Genomic DNA, 18,643 nt, shown 5'->3' on the forward strand with positions numbered 1-18,643 from the left:
CACGGAGAGAAAGAGCGCGGGCCACGGCGCGCGCCTCCCCCCCCCCCCGCCCTTCTTACGTAACCGCGGCGGAAGCAGCCGAGCAGCGCCGAAGCCACCCGAATGTCGGGCCGTCCGCGCAGGCGCAAACGCGCACAAGCACATGCAGGCTGGGCGCGGGGATGGAGGGCTGTGTGGGCGGTTGTGTCAAGGTCTGGTGGGCCAGCTTGTTATCCTGACGGATGCCCTACAGCATTGCCGTGTTCGCTCCCCTGCCCCTAACCAGCAGCTAGGGGCTGTTCTGTTTCCTAATGCGTCCCTGTATTTCTACAACTTGGAATACGGCCATGGATGCACCACCAATCCAAAGAGCTAGGGCTGTGTTTAACAGTGGTAGAAAGGACTGATAAGTAACAAATGGTAGCTTCAAGGTGTCTGGAAATAGCATGTCCTAGGGCAGCTTCATAGAATCATGGAATCATTAAGGTTGGAAAAGACCACAAAGTTCATCCAGTCCAACCACCAGCCCATCCCCACCATGCCCACCAACCACATCCCTCAGTGCCACATCCACACGGTTCTGGAACACCTCCAGGGACGGTGACTCCACCACCTCCCTGGGCAGCCTGTGCCACTGCAGCACAGCTCTTTCTGAGAAGAAACGTATCCTAATATCCAACCTGATCCTCTCCTGGGGCAACTTGAGGCCACTACCTCTTGTCCTATCACTGTTAGCTGGGAGAAGAGGCCATCCCCCACCTCGCCACAACCTCCTTTCAGGTCGTTGTAGAGAGTGATGAGGTCTCCCCTGAGCTCCTCTTCTCCAAACTGAACAGCCCCAGTTCCCTCAGCTGCTCCCCATAAGACTTGTGCTTCAGGCCCTTCGAGATCTTCATTGCTCTTCTTATGACAAATATTGTTTTCCTTTATTAAATTTGATTCAAAAGCACATCAAGGAAAACGCATACTAGTGGCAGGGTCTGAAAGCTGTTGCAGAAACAGTTGCAGATAATAATATAACAACAGCTAGTAGCCAACTGTTCACCTTACAGTTGTACACGCAGCCACATTGCAGTCTGAAAGCAAACAGCTCCCTGCTCCTTGGTTGCTGTTTCTTGGATCATCACGTGCTGAGTTTTATCTTGAAGCTGAGTTCACCAGCTGCAGCGGCAACTTTATCCAAATTGGCCATAAAAATGCACGCATGTTGTGTTTCAGGAGGTCTCTGTAAGTGACGAAACCCTTAATCACCCTGGTAAAGCACACATGGGGTATTCCCCCAAGAGATGGATGAGGCTGCCTGACTTGTGTTCTTCTGTTAAGGGTTGGCTCAGTGTTGCTTGATTCAGTTTCAGTTGACGCAGACAAGGGTTGTCCAGCAGTGAGAGTGCCAAGAATGAGGAAGCAGGATGAAGCAGGTCCCCTGCAGGGACTTTCCCTTTACCATCCCTGCCTTCTGCAGTAAGCATAGGTTTCAGGGAGAAAGAAGAAGGTATAGCCTCAATCACGCAGAGCTAAACTCAATATCTAACACTTTCTCTGCTACCACAAATGACATCCTTTTGCTGTTGTGATTTCTGTCAGAGCAAGCTGTATCAACGACACAGTCTGCTGTGGGCACTCTTTGAGCAGGTGGGGAATGTCTACTTCATCTGCTGCAAAAACATAACGTAAAACAGTTCCATCGTGCTCCCTGTCGGATCCGCTCTTGTCAGCTCTTCTCTGCCCGAGATTTCTCTCCAAGCACAAATCCATTAAGCTGTACTTGAATGTAGCACAACAGAAGTTCAGAAAAGCAAAAAGACCACACACTCACTGAAAGAGAATTACAAAACCACTTTTAATAAGTATTCTTCCCAGAAATATGGGCAGCCTCATTACAAGCAGTTTAGAAGCAGAAATGGCAATATCAGCCTTGAACATAAATAAATGGAGTAAGTCTGGTTAGAGCGTGCTCCCTGAAACATGAGGGAAAGGGTTGTCCCGCACTGCTCTGCGCTGCGTGGCCTCACCTCGAGCACTGGGTGCAGGTTTGGGTGCCACAATATGAGAAGGACACAAAGCTATTACAGAGCACTCGAAGGAGGAAAAGATGGAGTAGGGTCTGGAGGGCAAGGTGTGTGAGGAGTGGCTGAGGGCCCTGGCTTTGCTCAGCCCAGAGCAGAGGAGCTGAGGGGAGGCCTCATGGTGGCTGCAGCTCCTCACAGGGAGCGGAGGGGCAGCGCTGAGCTCTGCTCTCTGTGACAGCGACAGGGCCCGAGGGAACGGCATGGAGCTGTGTCAGGGGAGGGGCAGCTGGGGGTTAGGGAGACGTTCTGCACTAGAGGGCAGTGGGCATGGAACAGGCTGCACAGGACAGTGGGCATGGCCCCAAGTGCCAGAGTTCAAGTGGCATTTGGACAGTGCTCTCAGACATAAGTGTTTGATTTTGAGTGGTTCTGTGTGGAGTCAGGAATTTGACTTGATGATCCTCATGGGTCCCTTCCAACTCAGGATATTCTATGATTCTTTGATCCTTCCACCCTCAGCTTCACCAGAACATGCTGTGCCTGGCACAGCCACTGACAAACTCAGCTTTCACCCTGTGTACCAAGTCAGCCCCAGCTGTCCGCAGCCCTGTGCCCAGACTTCAGCAAAGACCCTGAAAGCACATATGTGAGCGCTGGCAGGTAGCAAGTTCCAGTGCTCAGAGGCAGTGGCTTCCTGCTATTTTTGGGGCAGTGGGTGGAGAGAGCACCCATCAGCACACACTACAAGCACCCAAAACACATGCCTGGACTCGTGTATGTCCCCAAGCATGTGCCATGCACTGCTCAGGATGTGTGGAGCAGGAAGCTTTCAGGGAGAACAGAGAAGAGGGTGCAGGGCAGGGAGGCTGCTGAAAGGGAGTAAGGGAGGTGTCCCATTTTCTGAGACTTCTTTGTTGCTCCTGGGTACTGGCTGAACCACACATACATATGCTTCTATAGACCAAGAGTCTCCTGGGAGCAGGGGGCAGAACTCACACCCATCATTTAGGGGCTGGTGGCACTCAGGACTGGCTGTGTGGACACAGAAGCTGCTACACTCAGCAGATGAAGGCATAGCTTGTGAGCAATCAAGTCCAGGAAAGATCAGAAAAAAAAGTCAGACATTAATGGGTGTTTTCAGAGTAGCAAGAAAAGAATCAGATAAGCTGCTGGGAAAACACAGGGGTAAGAGGTACTTTCCCCATCCTCGGACATATTTTCACTATATTTTTGTCCTTTTTGCAAGAGGACTCCTTTTTAATTTGTTTTTCTTTATTTCCACATCAAGAGGATGTAGGCTGCCAAAAACCAAAGCTCTGGAATAAAAAGCGTTCCATTTCTCCGCATGAAACTGCCCAGAGTCTACCCAGAATTGGCAGTATGATCTTTGCATCTGCAGAGAAAATACTGAGTCATGTTGTCAGCCCACACACATCTAACAAAAATAAAAGCAGCCCAACGATTCAAGATTCACCCCCTCACCACGTAAAGAAAGCACAAGTCATTCAACCATGCCTCGTGCGTCGGAGACCTTTAGAAAACACCCGGTGCAGGGAACATTCGCCCCCGCAGCACCCACACACCATTCCAAACCGGCGACAGCGTTCTCAACCCATTCACCAGCCCGTTGTGACAGCGCTCGGTTTAGTGTCCGTGGAGGAAGTTGCAAAGACTTAAAGGTTTCTGTTGAAACTAAACACCACAGCTTATGTTAAACACCACAGAGCTCATGCTAGGAGTGTTGAAATGGTGCAACACACTGTACATCGCTTGAGTCCAAGGCAAAGGCAGCAATGAGTCCCGTACTTTATTGCATAGAAGAGGTAGCAAATTTAAAGCATGGTTTGTATGAGATGCCAGTGAGCTCTTTTCCTGAAGAGTTAATCCTGCACGGAGACACTGGCTCTCCCTGCACTGGGCTCAGTGGATTTGAAGGCACTCAGCACGTAGCAGACCTGTAGGCTTTTGTACACACATCAGGATTTGGGGTATTATGCCTTCCCCTATCTGACGCTGTGCCCTATCAAGAAAAAACAAGTCTCTGTGTTCCATCTGGCTGCTGAAAAGCTCTCTTCCCTCTTTGGTGGTGATGCTGGTGGAAGCACTAGTGGCTGAGCATGGATCTGCCCAACTGGTGATGGGAGGTAATGGCCTCAAGTTGCCCCAGGGGACGTTCAGGTTGGATATTATAAGAATATTATTTTCAGAAAGAGCGGTGCTGCACTGGCACAGGCTGCCCAGGGAGGTGGTGGAGTCACCATCTCTGGAGGTGTTCCAGAGCCATGTGGATGTGGCACTGAGGGACACTGTTAGTGGGCATGGTGGGGATGGGCTGGTGTTGGACTGGATGATCTTAGAGGTCTTTTCCAACCTCAACAATTCTGTGATTCTAAGTGATGGAGCAGGGACATCACTGCACAGAGGATGCGGCATTGCACAGTTGCCGTGGTGCTGGCAGCGATGCTGGAGATGTGTCAGGAGTCCAAAGGCTGTTCCTAATTTGTGTTTCTTTTTACACAGCATGGTTGTAATTGGAGCAAAAAGCAACTCATTGAGTTTTATTCTGGAATTTGGGACCAGTTTACAGAGCAGCTAGGGCAGTGGGGGGGACTGTTGAATGGGAAGGAAAGGCAAAGTCTCCTACACCCCATTTCTCAGCATTTCCTTTACTGTTCAGGAAGGCCACAGACTATGTAGCAACAGTCTAAGAGGCGACTTGCTCAAAATGCTACAATTGCCTAATACCCATTATAAGAAGGAATAATAAAAAGAGAACTGAGAGCTGCCGTAAGCCTGGGAATGAGCTCTTTGACATCTCTTCTTTGAGATCTTGGATGTGCCCCGAAGGACCCAGCCTTGCGGGCGGGTGCCTGTGCCTGTCCCCATGTCACAGCCTCAGAACGCCCATGTGTGCCTGCAGCCAGCACCAGCACGGCAAAAGGAGGGTAAACGCACCCGGACAGCTCCTGGTGTGTTTGCCAGGTAGCTTGGGCAGGCTTTCTGGAAACGTGGAGGTGCAGCTTGCTGCCAGGGAGTGCTATCGCTGTAGAAAAATCCTTAATTTCTGCCTCCCTCCGTTTGTCCACTGGGAATAAGTACTCCTGTTCACCTCTTATTTTAGCTTAATTCCTTGACAGCTAAGAAAATACATTAAAAGAAAGAAAGAAAATAAAATCAAACCCAGGACCTTTACTTTGCTTTGGAGCGCTGTTTAGATGTGGTTTTAGATGTCAGGTTCAGGGTGGGATGAGCTGCATGCTAAGAATCTAAGGGAAAGCAGCCGGAGGAGCTCAGCTGTCGCTGTCTACCCTTGGCCATAAAGCTGGCCCCAGAGGCTGTGGGCCCCCAGAGTGGCCCCTCTGTGCCCCCCCAGCACATCCGCTGCCAGAGCCTGGCTGCTCCCCGAGGGCCTGGCCCTGCTGGTGCAGGGGGACAGGGAAGAGGGAGGCAGATGAATATGCAAACAATCCTATATGCACCGTGTGCAAGGCCTTTGTCACCGCGACGGAGCATGCTGCCTGTTTTCCTTTCCTGGTATTATCAGACACACCCTTCCCATATACGCCTTATCAAACCCTGTACCAGTGTCAGCCTTGTCAGGGCACGGGCTGATTGCTGCTTGGCTAATATCTGCCCGCCAGCTGCAGCTTTATTTTGTTCAAACATTACAGCCACTCATAAAATCGAAGCGTAAAAACTACAGCTGCCATTTAAAACACAAAAGCACAATTTCTGACCCCGCTGATCGGTGACAAGATGCAGGGCCCCTGGCATCGCCCAAGAAGCACGACATGGGGCAGAAAGGATGGCAGGAGCTGCACTGGCCATGCCTGGGAGCAGGTGGATGAGAGCTGTTCCTGTCCAGATCCACAGCCCCGAAGACTGAGCAGCCTCATGTACCAACCACGTCCAGCGCCCAGGGACAAGCCTGTTATTGCACACCTGCCCTCCACGCTGCTCACCTGCCCTGGCACAAAGGAAGTGAAGGAGTCTGGGAACATGCAACCGGCTGCTGGAACAAAGGTATCTGGATGGGGGAGGAGGCTCCCCCCTGCCTATTGTTTGGACTCTTTTCTGCAACCGAACTGTGCTGGTCCCAAACTGCACCAACAGGGTGCTGGGAGTAGGACAGAAAGGGCTTTGTTAAGGGCAGCCCCTCACTGGTCTCTCTCCTCCCACAGACAGCTCTGGGTCCAGAACGTGCAGCAAGGGCCAAGCATAGGCTTAGTGCACCGATGCTGTCATTGAAGCTGGGCACAGCGTGAAGGTCCCTATAGGGACAGGGGTAGCGAGAAGGCAGATGGATACATCCAGCTAGATGCTGCTTCTCAGCTTTGTGCAAGGGAAAAAAAAATCCTGACATTTTCTGGTAGAAAGAGTTGCTCATTAAAGAGGAAGGCTCTATCCAAAGCTCAGTTTCTCTTCCTGTTTTACGTTATATTAGGTATATTTAAAAGAAATTCTACGCAATTGTTGCCAAAAACAGCTCCTATGGGTGTCCAAACAAACCTTGCTCAGAAACAAAGCTAAAGAAGCAACTGTAAAATTCCAATTTAAAAATAAATGCTAGAAACCATGATGCCTGAACACCATCATCTCCTCCCTTTGAGCCTTATGCTTCATTGAGAGGCTTCAGCTTCTAAGCTGCACTCCCACTGAGCTCAGGAGACTGGAGACTCCAAGCCACGGCCAGGTCACAGACATGCCCAGAACCACCAAGATGGGACTTTGCAAGGCTGGATAAGGCCAGGTGAAACAGAAGGCCTTCACCTTAGTCTATAAAAAGTCAGAGAACGGGCAAAGATCAGTGTTATGCAGCAGGTCAATTGTGCTGTTTCGAGGCCAAGGGCTGAGCCCATGGGGCTGGCGAAGGCAGGCAGGGTGTAACAGGGGACATGGGACAGCCAGGGGCTGGTCAGAGGCTGCCTGTAGTTCCCACAGAGTGCTGGGCTCAGCAGGTAAATCATTGATGGCAGCGCTCCCGTGAGCAAAGGTCAGCATGTGGTTTTTGCTCTCTTGGAATGACTGTTTGCAAAGCCCATGGCACACGATTTCTAGGAAGAAAAGAGGCATCTGAAACAAGCAGCCTAGAGACCCCACTGCATATCTGAGTGACCAGACACTACCCTTAGCCACCTCCCCATGCCCAAGGAGCCAGCTGTGCCCAGAAATATAAAGCAAAAAGTGTCTCTGGGAAGGCAGCAGGCATTGCATCCCAGGTGACCTGAGACTGCGACTGCTGACCCCAATGCACAGCCCTTGTAACAGTGGAGTCACCTACTGAGAAGGGCAGCAGCAGTGACAGCTGCCCCCCTACTAGCACCCCATGCCAAAGAGCCATGAGGTGGCTATTGGTGGGGCAGTGCCAGTGTCTCCTGCCAGCCCTACAAGGGAGAACTGTTGGCAGCCTTCTGGGCACACGCCAACTCTGGCCCAGCTCTGGATTCCATGCTTCCAGGTGCACTTCAGCCTGATGGGACAGCCCTGCTCCCTCACAATCACAGAAGTAAATCTGGTTGCCCAGAGAAGCTGTGGGTGCCCCATCCCTGGAGGTGTTCAAGGCTCGGTTGGATGGGGCCCGGGGCAGCCTGAGCTGGTGGGTGGGAGCCCTGCCCATGGCAGGAGGGCTGGAACTGAGCGAGCTTTAAGGGCCCTTCCAACCCAAGCCATTCTATGATTCTATAATACATACAATGAAGAGAAAGAAATTGAATGGCACTTCAGCAGCCACTAACCAGAAGCACTGGGACGTTTGGGCCAATGCAATGATTTGTTTCCCAGCAGAGAAGTCCTGTCAAGGACTGCGCTTCTCAGCAATGGTGGAGGAGGGAAGAAGAAAGCTTAACCACAAAGGGGAACTCAGTCTCTGGGAAACAGGCAAAGAGGATGTCGTGAAACACTTCAGGAAGCACTAAGGAAAAGATGGGGGAAGCCAGAGGCTCTGGAAGTTCTGACTGCTCTGAGAGCATGAGCTGTCTGTCCTAGCCAAAGAAATAGCCCCCAAGCCCCCCTCCTGGGTAGACTCTTGCACAGGGCTGGAGAGGAAGGAGCATTCTGTTGGCTAGATTAAAGTGAAAGCTAAAGGTGAATTTTCCCTGACAGAGCTGCACTGAAGACATGCTCTCACTCCTTTGTGGCAGATGCAGGGTGTCTGAAGCCCTCCTGCCAGTAGGAGAGGGCAGGGGCAGCTCTGGGCCAGGATCATTGCAGCACCAAGTGGAAGCTTTGCAGGAGAAGTTAACTGTTCCAAGTCCCCCTTCCAGCTGGGCTGCTTCAGCTCTGCGTTTGTTTTTGCTAACACCTTCTTATTTTAACTAATAAAGTCTTTGCTGAGGTGCAGTGCCCTGCTCCTGGATGCAGTTATGTGGCTCTGCTCGACTCCTGCAAGCCTTTCAGATTCAACCTGCCTGAACTCAGCAGTTTGAGGAGCGATAAAAACCTTTTACACGTACTATGAACATACTTTCAGCAAACGTGGGGATCCAAAACCTTGGGAAACTTGACCACTGGGCCAAGAGGAACCTCCTGAGGTGCAAGAAGGGGAGCCCAGAGCTCCTCACCTGGCGAGGAGCACCAGAGGCACCAGCGCAGGCTGGGGACAGAGTGGCTGAGCAGCTGCCAGCTAAGCAGGAGCTAGGGGCATGACAAATGAAAGGCGTTCAGGGTCAGCAGCTGCTTTCCTTGCACACAACACCAACTGTGTGCTGGGCAACCTTGGGGGTGGCATGGCCAAGGGAAAGTGATCATTGCCATCCTACAGCCTGAGTGGGAGCAACTCTCATCTCAGCCTCCATCTGCAGCCTGGCATTATGATTTCAAGCACAATATTTCTTTACGAGCAAATTATCGCCAAGGCATCAATGCACTGTTGGCCTTTTAAAAACCTGAGTGTTTAGTATTTTTATTTCTTTCTGCTTTGCGGTTTATGGCTTCCATAAATCCGAGACGTGCTGCAGCAGAGGGATAGGGTTGCTCTGACCTGTGGGAATGAGGAACAGGGCAGGAGAAGGGGGCATGGGCTGTGCCCTTCACCAGAGGGTCGCTGCTCCCTGCCCCAGTCCCTGCTGGGAGTAGGCATGGCACTGCTCCCCAGGGCTGATGTTAACCACACACCGATACCTTCTTTTGCAGTACTCAGGAGAAAGATTTTTTCCAGTTTTTTATCTGTTTGTAAAGTGAGAATCTCCCAGGACTGATGGCAGTGCTAAATTCACTGCAGCCACAGCCTGTTCCAGCTACGACAGTGGGACGGGGGCACAATGACAGCATTAACCCACTGTACCTGTAAACAAACCCGTGCACTTAAAACCACCAAATCTGACCCAATGTGTTGCTGAACTAGAAGTCCTGCCTCATTGGAACCAGAGGACGCTGCCATGTGCTGATCGCAGGCACTTTGTGCTGAATTCCCACATCTCGCTTGTCCAAGACTGAGCTCCCAAGGACACTTAGCGATGCACCGAGGGCTGTTCCATGAAGCATCCCAGCAAGCAACTGAGCAAAAAAAACACCTGCCCGCATCTCTGTGCTTCCAAATACTACTAAAAAGATCTCTCCTATAATCAACCTGCTCCCAGCCCACTGAGGGGCACAGGACTCCTGAAATGCCAGGAGTTTCACTGGGATCACCAACTGGGGAAGTCAGATTTTACTGCGGGCACATCAACACCTAGGAGTGGAGTAAAGGGAGGTATAAACACCATCCGTATGCACTCCGCCAGGAGCTAGTCACCTTCTTTTGGACAGGACAGACAGACTCTGTAGCACACATTTCACCGCTTCCCTTTGAAAACTAATCAACTGCTTTTGGTGCTGACAACATACACCTCCATCCCAAGGGGAGGTTTCCTCCAGCCCTCAGTGCCTGCTCCTCTCAGGGGAGCAGCAAGCATCTTGGCCCCGGCCCCATGTGGAGGTGTACGGTAGGATGGGCACTGGGGCAATCAGCACGGCAGGGCGAGGATGGGGAGGTGGGGAACCACCACCAGAGCTGGAATTTGGCCTGGGTGCCATGGAGATGAAAGGCAGCAGATGGCCAAGGTGTACACAGGAAGCACGCACGCAGCACCTGACTGTAGATTTAAGGCCAATTAATACAACAAAAGAGGAAACTGGACAAGGAAGCTGGGGACCTACAAAATGAATAAGTGAACCATGAAAAGGAGTGTCTCTTCCCCTCCACAAAAAAAAGCGAGCAACGTGGCATACAATACCTACAGCACCGTGAATGAGCTGAAGATGGAACAGATGGAGACAGAAACAAACCTCAGTCTTAAGGGTTGGCTCACTACGGAAAGGGCCACCTTGGGAAGGGGCTTCCCACAGTGCAGGGTGAGGACAATGGCCCCCACCCTGTGCCTGCCAGCCCCTCTCTGAGGTGCTCAATATGCCCAGTATGGCTTAATTTAGGGCTGACAGTCTGCTGCGCTCTCGGATGAGAGACCCTAACAAATGGCCGGAAAAGCATATTCTTCTGAATAATAAAGCACGTCTCTAATTAAAGACCCCGGGCATGATGTAGGGTAGACAGACAGAAGACTCCCAACACCACCTCAGAGGCCAGGAGCAACCTTTATCTTGGGCAGAGCCAAGCCCCCCAGTGCACAGACCTTCCGTTTGCATTTTATCTGATCGCCTGGGGCCTGCGGCCCGGCCTGGGCAGACCAAGGCTGCAGAGCAGCACAATAAGGCACAGTGAGAACCCCCCCAGCTGCCAGGGAGCTCAAAATCCTTGCTGCCATGAAGGGAAGGCAATGTCCTACAGTGCCAGGCAAGGCAGCCTTGCTGCCCTGCATGCCCAGGGCAAAGTGGTGCGGGACAGCAGGAGCAGAGCCAGGCTGGCCAGACACAGGTCTGTGTCACAGGCCCCACCGCCCTATCTGCTGTGTAAATCCCAAAGGTAAACAAGTCCAGTGCTGCAGACAACATTTATCACCCGTCTGAAAGCAGGGAGGCTGGGGCTGAGCCCCCTGAGAGGGCCCCCCCCCCCCCAAGTCTGGACATGACAAAGGTTTCATGGCATTCGGTCCTCCCTGAAGCCATTGGCTCAAGCCCCATTGACTTCAAAGAGGGAGGGCTTTTGCTGTGTGGTCCCTGGGAGCCCTGCCCCAGCCGTTACTGTTGTGCACGCACTGGGCTGAGCCCCTGCATCTCTGGCTGTACCTCGTGGCACCAGGGGGACGCCAGCACCGAGTTCTTATAAAACAGTGCTGGCCGGGAGGCAGCAAGCACAAGCAGCCCAAGCACAGGCACAGGCCATAAAACACCTCCCCTGGTTTTATCCCCACCTGGTGCCCTCCGTGGCTTTAAGCAAATCATATCACTTTCCCTCCTCAGTTTCTGCACCTGCGAGACAGTAATATTTACCTACCCCAGAAGGGGGTTGAGAGGATTAGTTAATGTTTGCCCAGCGCTTTAATGGATAAAATACTCTGTGTTAATTCCTAGGCCAATATCTGCAACCCCCACTGCCTCCAGGAGAAGGTTTTGCTCAGGCTGGGCTTCAGAAAAGCCAAACCACAGAATCATTCGGGTGGTAAAAGACCTTCAAGATAATCAAGTTCAACCATCACCTAACTCTACCAAGCTCCCCACTAAACCATGTCCCTCAGTGTCACATTCACATGTCTCCTAAATACCTCCAGAGATGGAGACTCTGCCACTTCCACGGGCAGCGTGTTCCAATGCATTACCACTCTTCCTGTGAAGAAATTATTCCTGATATCCAATGTAAACCTTCCCTGGCACATGTTTTCTCATGTCCTATCACTGTTACCTGGGTGAAGAGGCCAACCCCCACCTTGCTACAACCTCCTTTCAGGTAGCTGTAGAGCGATGAGCTCTCCCCTTATCCTCCTCCACATTAAACAGCCCCAGATCCCTCAGCCGCTCCCCACAATTCATTTTCTAGTTTCCTCACCAGTTTCACTGGTCTTCTCTGCACACATTCCAGCAACAACTCCATGTTCTTTTGGTAGTGACAGGCCCAAAACAGAGAATATGCTTGAGGTGTAGTCTAACCAGTGCTGAGTACAGAGGGTCTGCTGGCTGTGCTATTTCTGATACAACCTAGGATGCCATTGGCCTTCTTGGCCACCTGGACTCGCTGCTGGCCCATGTTCAGCTGGCTGCCAGCACCCCCATGACCATTTCTGCTGGGCACTTTCCTGCCGCTCTTCCCCAGGCCCGTACTGTTGTATGGGGTTGTTAGGACCCAAGTGCAGCAGCCAGCATTCAGCCTCACTGAATGCCATAAAAGTGTTAAACAAAATGGCCCCACAATGGAGCTCTGAGAAATGCTACTCATGACCAGTTTTCACCCAGCAAACAGCACATCCATCTGAGCCACGAGCAGCCAGTTTCTCCAGAAGGCCGTGGGAAGCAGCATCCAATGCTTTGCTGGAGTCCCGAGCCCATAAAGCGGTTTTGTGCCTGCAGGCTCCTGACCTCCTGCACCTGCCCCTCGCTGGGAATGCAGGTGAGCATCCGCCCTGCAGCAGGTCCTTGTGCAAGCCCTGCTGGGGACTGGGACACAGCCCTGCTGGGGGAGGGGCAGCTCTGGGGTTTGGCTGTTCCCCTCCAAGCACCTGGGACGATTTCAGGCAGCCCCTCAGCCCCCACACGCAGCACTACCCATTCCCATGCAGCCTGCGGGGCAGCAGATAAAGGCCTGGATGTTGCTGAGGAAAACCAGGAGCACAGAGCGAAACGTGACTCACTCCTAACAACACATTGCAGCCTGATTCACTCGGTTTGTGAGGCCGACTTGCTCTCTGCTGCTTTTGGACCAGCTTCCTTCCAGGCTGAGTAACAGACAGTGGCAGACAGGACTTTGTTACTCACACTGTGCTGGAGCTGCACCATTTCTCCACAGCCAGATGACTAAATCCTCTGCGTGCAGTGGAACATTTCTAAGAAGTCGGCAGTGACGCAGAGGCAGCCACACCAATCCGAATTGAGCTCAGCATATCCCAGTGGCAGTACTTCGGCTCATTAATTGCCTGCACTCTGCCACTCGTTGTTGTTACCCGGGCGTTTCATGGTGACATTCTTGGCAACTTCAGGAAGGTGCATTCATGGTCAGAGGCCAATGAGAACAGCTTCAGGCTGGCAATGAAACCCCAGTCTGTAAAATTAGCAGTGCGCAAGTTAAAGTGGGTCTTGTGCCGAATATCAGCAGTTAAATATGGGGAAATATGGAAAAACTGCTCAAGCCAAAACATTGCGAGCATTTCATGTACACATACATGTATTTATAAACTCATATATACATACGCAAAAAGGTAAACAAACGCATCTACGAGACAAGGAATTGAAACTTCCTCGGCACTGAGCTGTCATTCCTCAATGACTCACTTAAACCAGCTTGTCACACAGAGATTTTTATTTTGAGAAATACAGAACTTGCACATATTTTGAGAGAGAATGGTGACGTTTATTCCCATCCCAAGTTAAACCGCTGTGGCACGTTTTTCTCTCGCTGCTCCAAAATTCCATGTTTCTCATTTATATTCCTGCATTTAAACACTTTAATTTGAATGACAACGTGGAGAAGATGACTCTTTGCTTAGCTCACAGCAGCACAGTTCGAAATAGCTACAAAACCTGCATCAGCTTAGACACGAACGTGAACATTTTGTCAGTTGTAGGCACAATAGCCACCCACCTCCCCAGGGGTACGCAACACCACAAACACCAAAGCCTAAGCAAAAGCACTTGAATGTAATTGTAGTGCTGTTTACACAGACCAGTTCAAATTCTGCTTTTTCTTCTAGTGCCAAACGTTTAGGGCTCCAGATAAATCACCCTTTCCTCTTGAAAGAGGTTTACTATTGCATTTATGACTCGTTTCAGAGTCCAAGGGCCCAGGCTGAGATCAAAGGGCGGAGCAGGGTGCAGTGATGCCCCACAGGACAATGCTGCCGCGCCGTGGGCGAGCCCTCTGCTTGGGCCAGGAACACCCAGACTCGGTTCCCAGCAGTACTCAGCCTCCTCGGGTAACCTCAGATGTGTCATTCAGCTCCCTATGACTCAGTTCCTCATTCATACAGTGGAAATGACACAAGTTCTTTACTTCGTAGGAGTCATGTGCAGATAAAAATCTTTTGCTGTGGTATCGGAACCTACTCGAGAATTGCAATGAAAGCAAAGATCAGTTACAATCTGATGAAAAGTCACAAGCAAAAGCCAAAGGAAATAACACAAAACACATGGTAAGTGAAGGCATCTCTCTGAAGCAAGCTGATTTCTCGTTATCATCACCTTGGCGCACCTCCAGAGCAAGAGACCTGTCTTCTTTCGCAAGGTGGAAAATTCCCGTAAGAGAAGAAGCTCTCTTGGTAAACACCGTTTCTATTCTCTCTGTACCGACTGAAGGGCTTGGTCATGAAGCACAGAGGAACCACAGCACTGACTGTGCCAAGTTCCCGGGTCAGGATCCTGCTCCCCAGCATCCTTTGCACCCTTTCAAAGGAGTGGTGGTGCTGCCACTGCCTCCCAGTCATGAAGGACCAGCTCTGCAGCTCCCACATCCCTGCCTGTCCCTCTGTCTGCAATGTAAAGTAGGTGCGGGACAGGTGCCAGTCCTGTTGTGCTGGCAAGGTGAGATAGCTCTGGTCTGATACCCCAAGTGGGGATCCCACCCAGGACGCCTTGCCTGATCACTTTCTGCTTTGCATCAGCGCTCCGTAACACAGATATAGTAACTACCTGAGGGATGTCTCCCCCAGCACAAGTAGGACATGGAGCTGTTGGAGTGAGTCCAGAGGAGGGCCACAGAGATAATCAGAGGGTTGAAGCACCTCCCCTACAAGGACAGGCTGAGAGAGCTGGGGCTGTTCAGCCTGGAGAAGAGAGGGCTCTGGGGGGACCTTATAGCGGCCTTCCAATACCTGAAGGGGGCCTGCAGGAAATCTGGGGGGGACTTTTTATAAAGGCACATAGTGGCAGGATGAAGGGAAATAGCTTTAGTATGGAAAAGGCAGATTTAGACTAGATATGAGGAAGAAAGCCTTTACTGTGGGGGTGGTGAGACACTAGAACAGGTTGCCCAGCGAGGCTGTGGATGCCCCCTCCCTGGAAGCATTCAGGACCAGGCTGGATGGGGCTTTGAGCAACCTGGTCTAGAGGGAAGTGTCCCTGCCTGTAGCAGGGGAGTTGGAACTAGATGATCTTAAAGGTCCCTTCCAACCCAAACCATTCCATGATTCTATGATTTTATGTGCGAGCTGCAATGAGATTTGAGACAAAGACCTTCCAGCCCTGTCCCCAGTGCAAGTAATTGGCTCCACATGCTCCATGGCTGACCACAGCCCCCTCAACCTCAGCACATTTTGGTGGGTGTACAGCGGGAGGTAATGACACTTCTCTTTTTTCACTGAAGACAAAGCTGCAGAAGACACAGATTCCCATGGCAACAAAGGCAGAGAAGTGTCCCAAGATGTGATTTGCTGTAACGATACCCACCTTGCTGCAGATAGGGCCAAGTGACAGCTCTGGAAGTAACTGTTTCCATGGGATCCTTCCAAGAGAGAATGCACAGTGGTAACTCAGCACTCTGCTAGAGTCTTTGGTGCCAAACAGGTCCAACTGATGGAAAGCAAGGCTGCTGCCTGCAGCAAAGGCTGCTCCTCGAAGCCTGCCTAACCCCAAACAAGGCACACTGCTGCTCGCTAATCCACTGAACCCAGACAATTACACGGGAATGGTGGCCTGCAGAGCAAGTTCCCAGATGAAGATTGGATATTTTTTGTTTGTTTGTTTAATCCATGGAGTGCTACCTTAAGTTATGTTGAAAGCTCCTCACAGAGCACACATTTATGCTTTGGCAGTGCTTGCTATGTGAATGCATTTCCTCCCGACACTTCCATTTATCATACTTCTCCCCTCCTGCCCCTGCCCCTTCAGTTCCCATGAGGAAGTTGGTGAATTTATGCAGGAGCAAAGTCACCTTGAGCTTTAATCCACACCCTACCAGAAGGAATATGTCTGTCGGCAATCACATCCACCCACTCCGCAACTGCATAACAATGCTCACTTTGTTAGCACAGAAAATACCAGCTCCTTTCCTTGTTGTTGGGACAAGCTGCCACAAGGGCAGAAGCAAAGCAAATGGACTGGGGACTGGAGAGAGGAATCTGGTCCTGCACATTCGAGGATGAACAGGTGAAACAGTGAAAGCAGGAAGGAAAGAGCAAGCCTGACAAGCCAAGTCCTCATCTTATGAGAGAACTCCTAAAACAACCCCTGCTCCCTTCTTGCCTAAGGAATGAAGGCAACTGAGGTAACAGGGGTGATTTGCAAAGGACTGGCAAATATCCTCATCCAGCAAGACCACAGCCAAAGCACAGCAGAACAGGGCGTATGAAGTGACCTGGGTTTCCTGACTGGGAGCAAAGGCCAGATTCACAGAACCAGGGTGACATCCAGCTGCTGCTGCAGTGGCTCCGCATCCACCTGACGCCTCACTCCAACCCCCTGGAAGCCAGCCCTGGCACTGCCTGAGCACAAGCAGCCAAGATGCTGCTTTTAGAAGGGACCCAATAGCACCAGGAGCCCACAGCAGCATCCCAGATGTGCGCAGACAAAAAACAAAGCAGATAAAAGCCCTCTCCAGCAGAAGCCGCTGTCAGCTCTGCACACACACTCACCTGATGTTCCAGGGGTGTGCACTGACACAGGCATCGCTTCTGCGGGTATGGTGCTGATACAAGCCTGTGACTGGAGGCAGGGCTCCCACCTCTGTGTCTCTCCCTGCACAACTGCTCCTTTGCGCTTCGGCAGCAGGAGCGCAGCTGCCTGTCTTGCTTGTTGCCGTGCCTCCTAATAAGCAGTCCTGGGATGAACCTGCCTCTGGCTGGAAGGAATGACACATTAATATTCTCAGAAGGACACAACTGTTAGAGCAGAGGGTAAGGAGGCTGAAGGAGAAGAGGTGAATGGAGAGCAGAGCTGGCCCTGCTGGAAGTGCCTCTGATACTCCCACCCTCCTGGCCAAGCAGCAGGTACAGCTATTATCCTGGTTTGTCACCTTTGGCATTCACTGCAAGTAAGCACAGCCTTGGTTTGCTCAACGTTGCTTTTCTCTGCCAGGCTCTCCAGAGAAGATGAGGGCATTTCTGGAAAGCAGTCCCACCTGACAAGCTGAAAACAGCTTGAGGATGTAGGTCTTCAGGTGTAAGATTTCTCTGCATTCATGCTGGAATCCAGGGGCCCAGGGAAATCAAGCCACCCCAAATCCCCAGCACTTTGCTTTCTACATTATAAGGAGATTGAAATAGCACATACCTGAGTAAGCTTATCCTGATCTGTCATCATTTCACTCATACACTCTGGATTATATTGTTACTTCTGTGGCCTGCAGGGACAAGAGGCACTGGTGGATGGATTCCCTGTCCTTGACAGCTGAGCAGGAACACCAGCGTCCCAAGCACAAACTTCATCAGTTACTCTGCAGGTCTGACAGCTGCCAACTGCTGATTTAAAAGCATTCAGAAAAAAGGCAGGCCAACCCCAACCCTACAACCAGCCTAAATGCTTGTACTTGTAGTCTTCAGAGAACTATAGGCTGTTTACTATAAGCATTGGATGAGGCTTGACAAAGACGTAGGAAGGCAGGCATGTGGTGCCTTAGAAAACTTCACCCATACAAAACCCCAAACTTATCTGTAGGCACTTTTAGTTGACACTTACATAGAAAACAAAAGGGGACAAACTGCATGCAGGCTTGGTCTAGGGCTCTGGCTACCACTGGATAGAGGGAAAAAGCAAACAAGAGTAGCTGACATGTCTGAGACATACCTGAACAGCTACTGCTGGTGAGAGCAGTGGGGCTCTCTAAAAATAGGTTCTTTTATGTCAGGGAGGAAAAAAGACAACCCTCAGAACACACCCCTGCTTCTCCTCCCACTTTGCTGCAGAAGGGAATGCTCCTGCTCTGTGCTTGGTCAGGACAAAGACGTGCTCTCTGAGGCTGCCCAGCCCTTAGGGCAGGAGTCCCATTCCTCCTCCTTTGGAGATAACAGCTGTGATAACTGCCACCATGCAGGCTAACTGCATTTGGCTCCATACTTCTGAGAAAACCAGGACTTGGAAGTGTTGTTTGGAAGACATCTATTGCAAGGACCTTCCTTGCTACTGATAAGTATCAGGGGGCTGAAGCACATCTTCTCCTTCACAACCAATTTGGTCAGACAGTCCGTCACATCCCAGGCTACAGCTAGATGTCCAGAGATCATTTCCTAATGCAGATCCCATGCTTCCACTTGCCCAACATCAGGCTCTGAAGATGGCAGGCACGGTGGTGGGGATGGGATTGCTGCTATTGCTGTTTCCAATACAAATTTGAGGACAACTCTGTCTTAAGAGCACTTCCAGAGTAGGTTGGAAAGCTCTAAGCCAATTTATCGATAGGAGGGAGAGTGGCAGAAGAGGGGTGAAAACAGGAATAGTTACTTCTCTTGAAGAACAGCCTCACAGCCCCCCGAGCCAATTGGGGGTAAGGGCCCAGAATGTGCAGACATGCGCTTTTTTCCTTCCCCCCCAGCAACTGTGTATTGTGCTGAACTCTGAATTTACAGTCAACTATAAAACACAAACACAATTACACAATCCCCCACTGTGTCCATTTAAGCACAGTTAAGCGTGGGTGTGGGTTT

Source organism: Numida meleagris, chromosome 1 (assembly GCF_002078875.1).
Source record: "Numida meleagris isolate 19003 breed g44 Domestic line chromosome 1, NumMel1.0, whole genome shotgun sequence".
NCBI lineage: Eukaryota > Metazoa > Chordata > Aves > Galliformes > Numididae > Numida > Numida meleagris.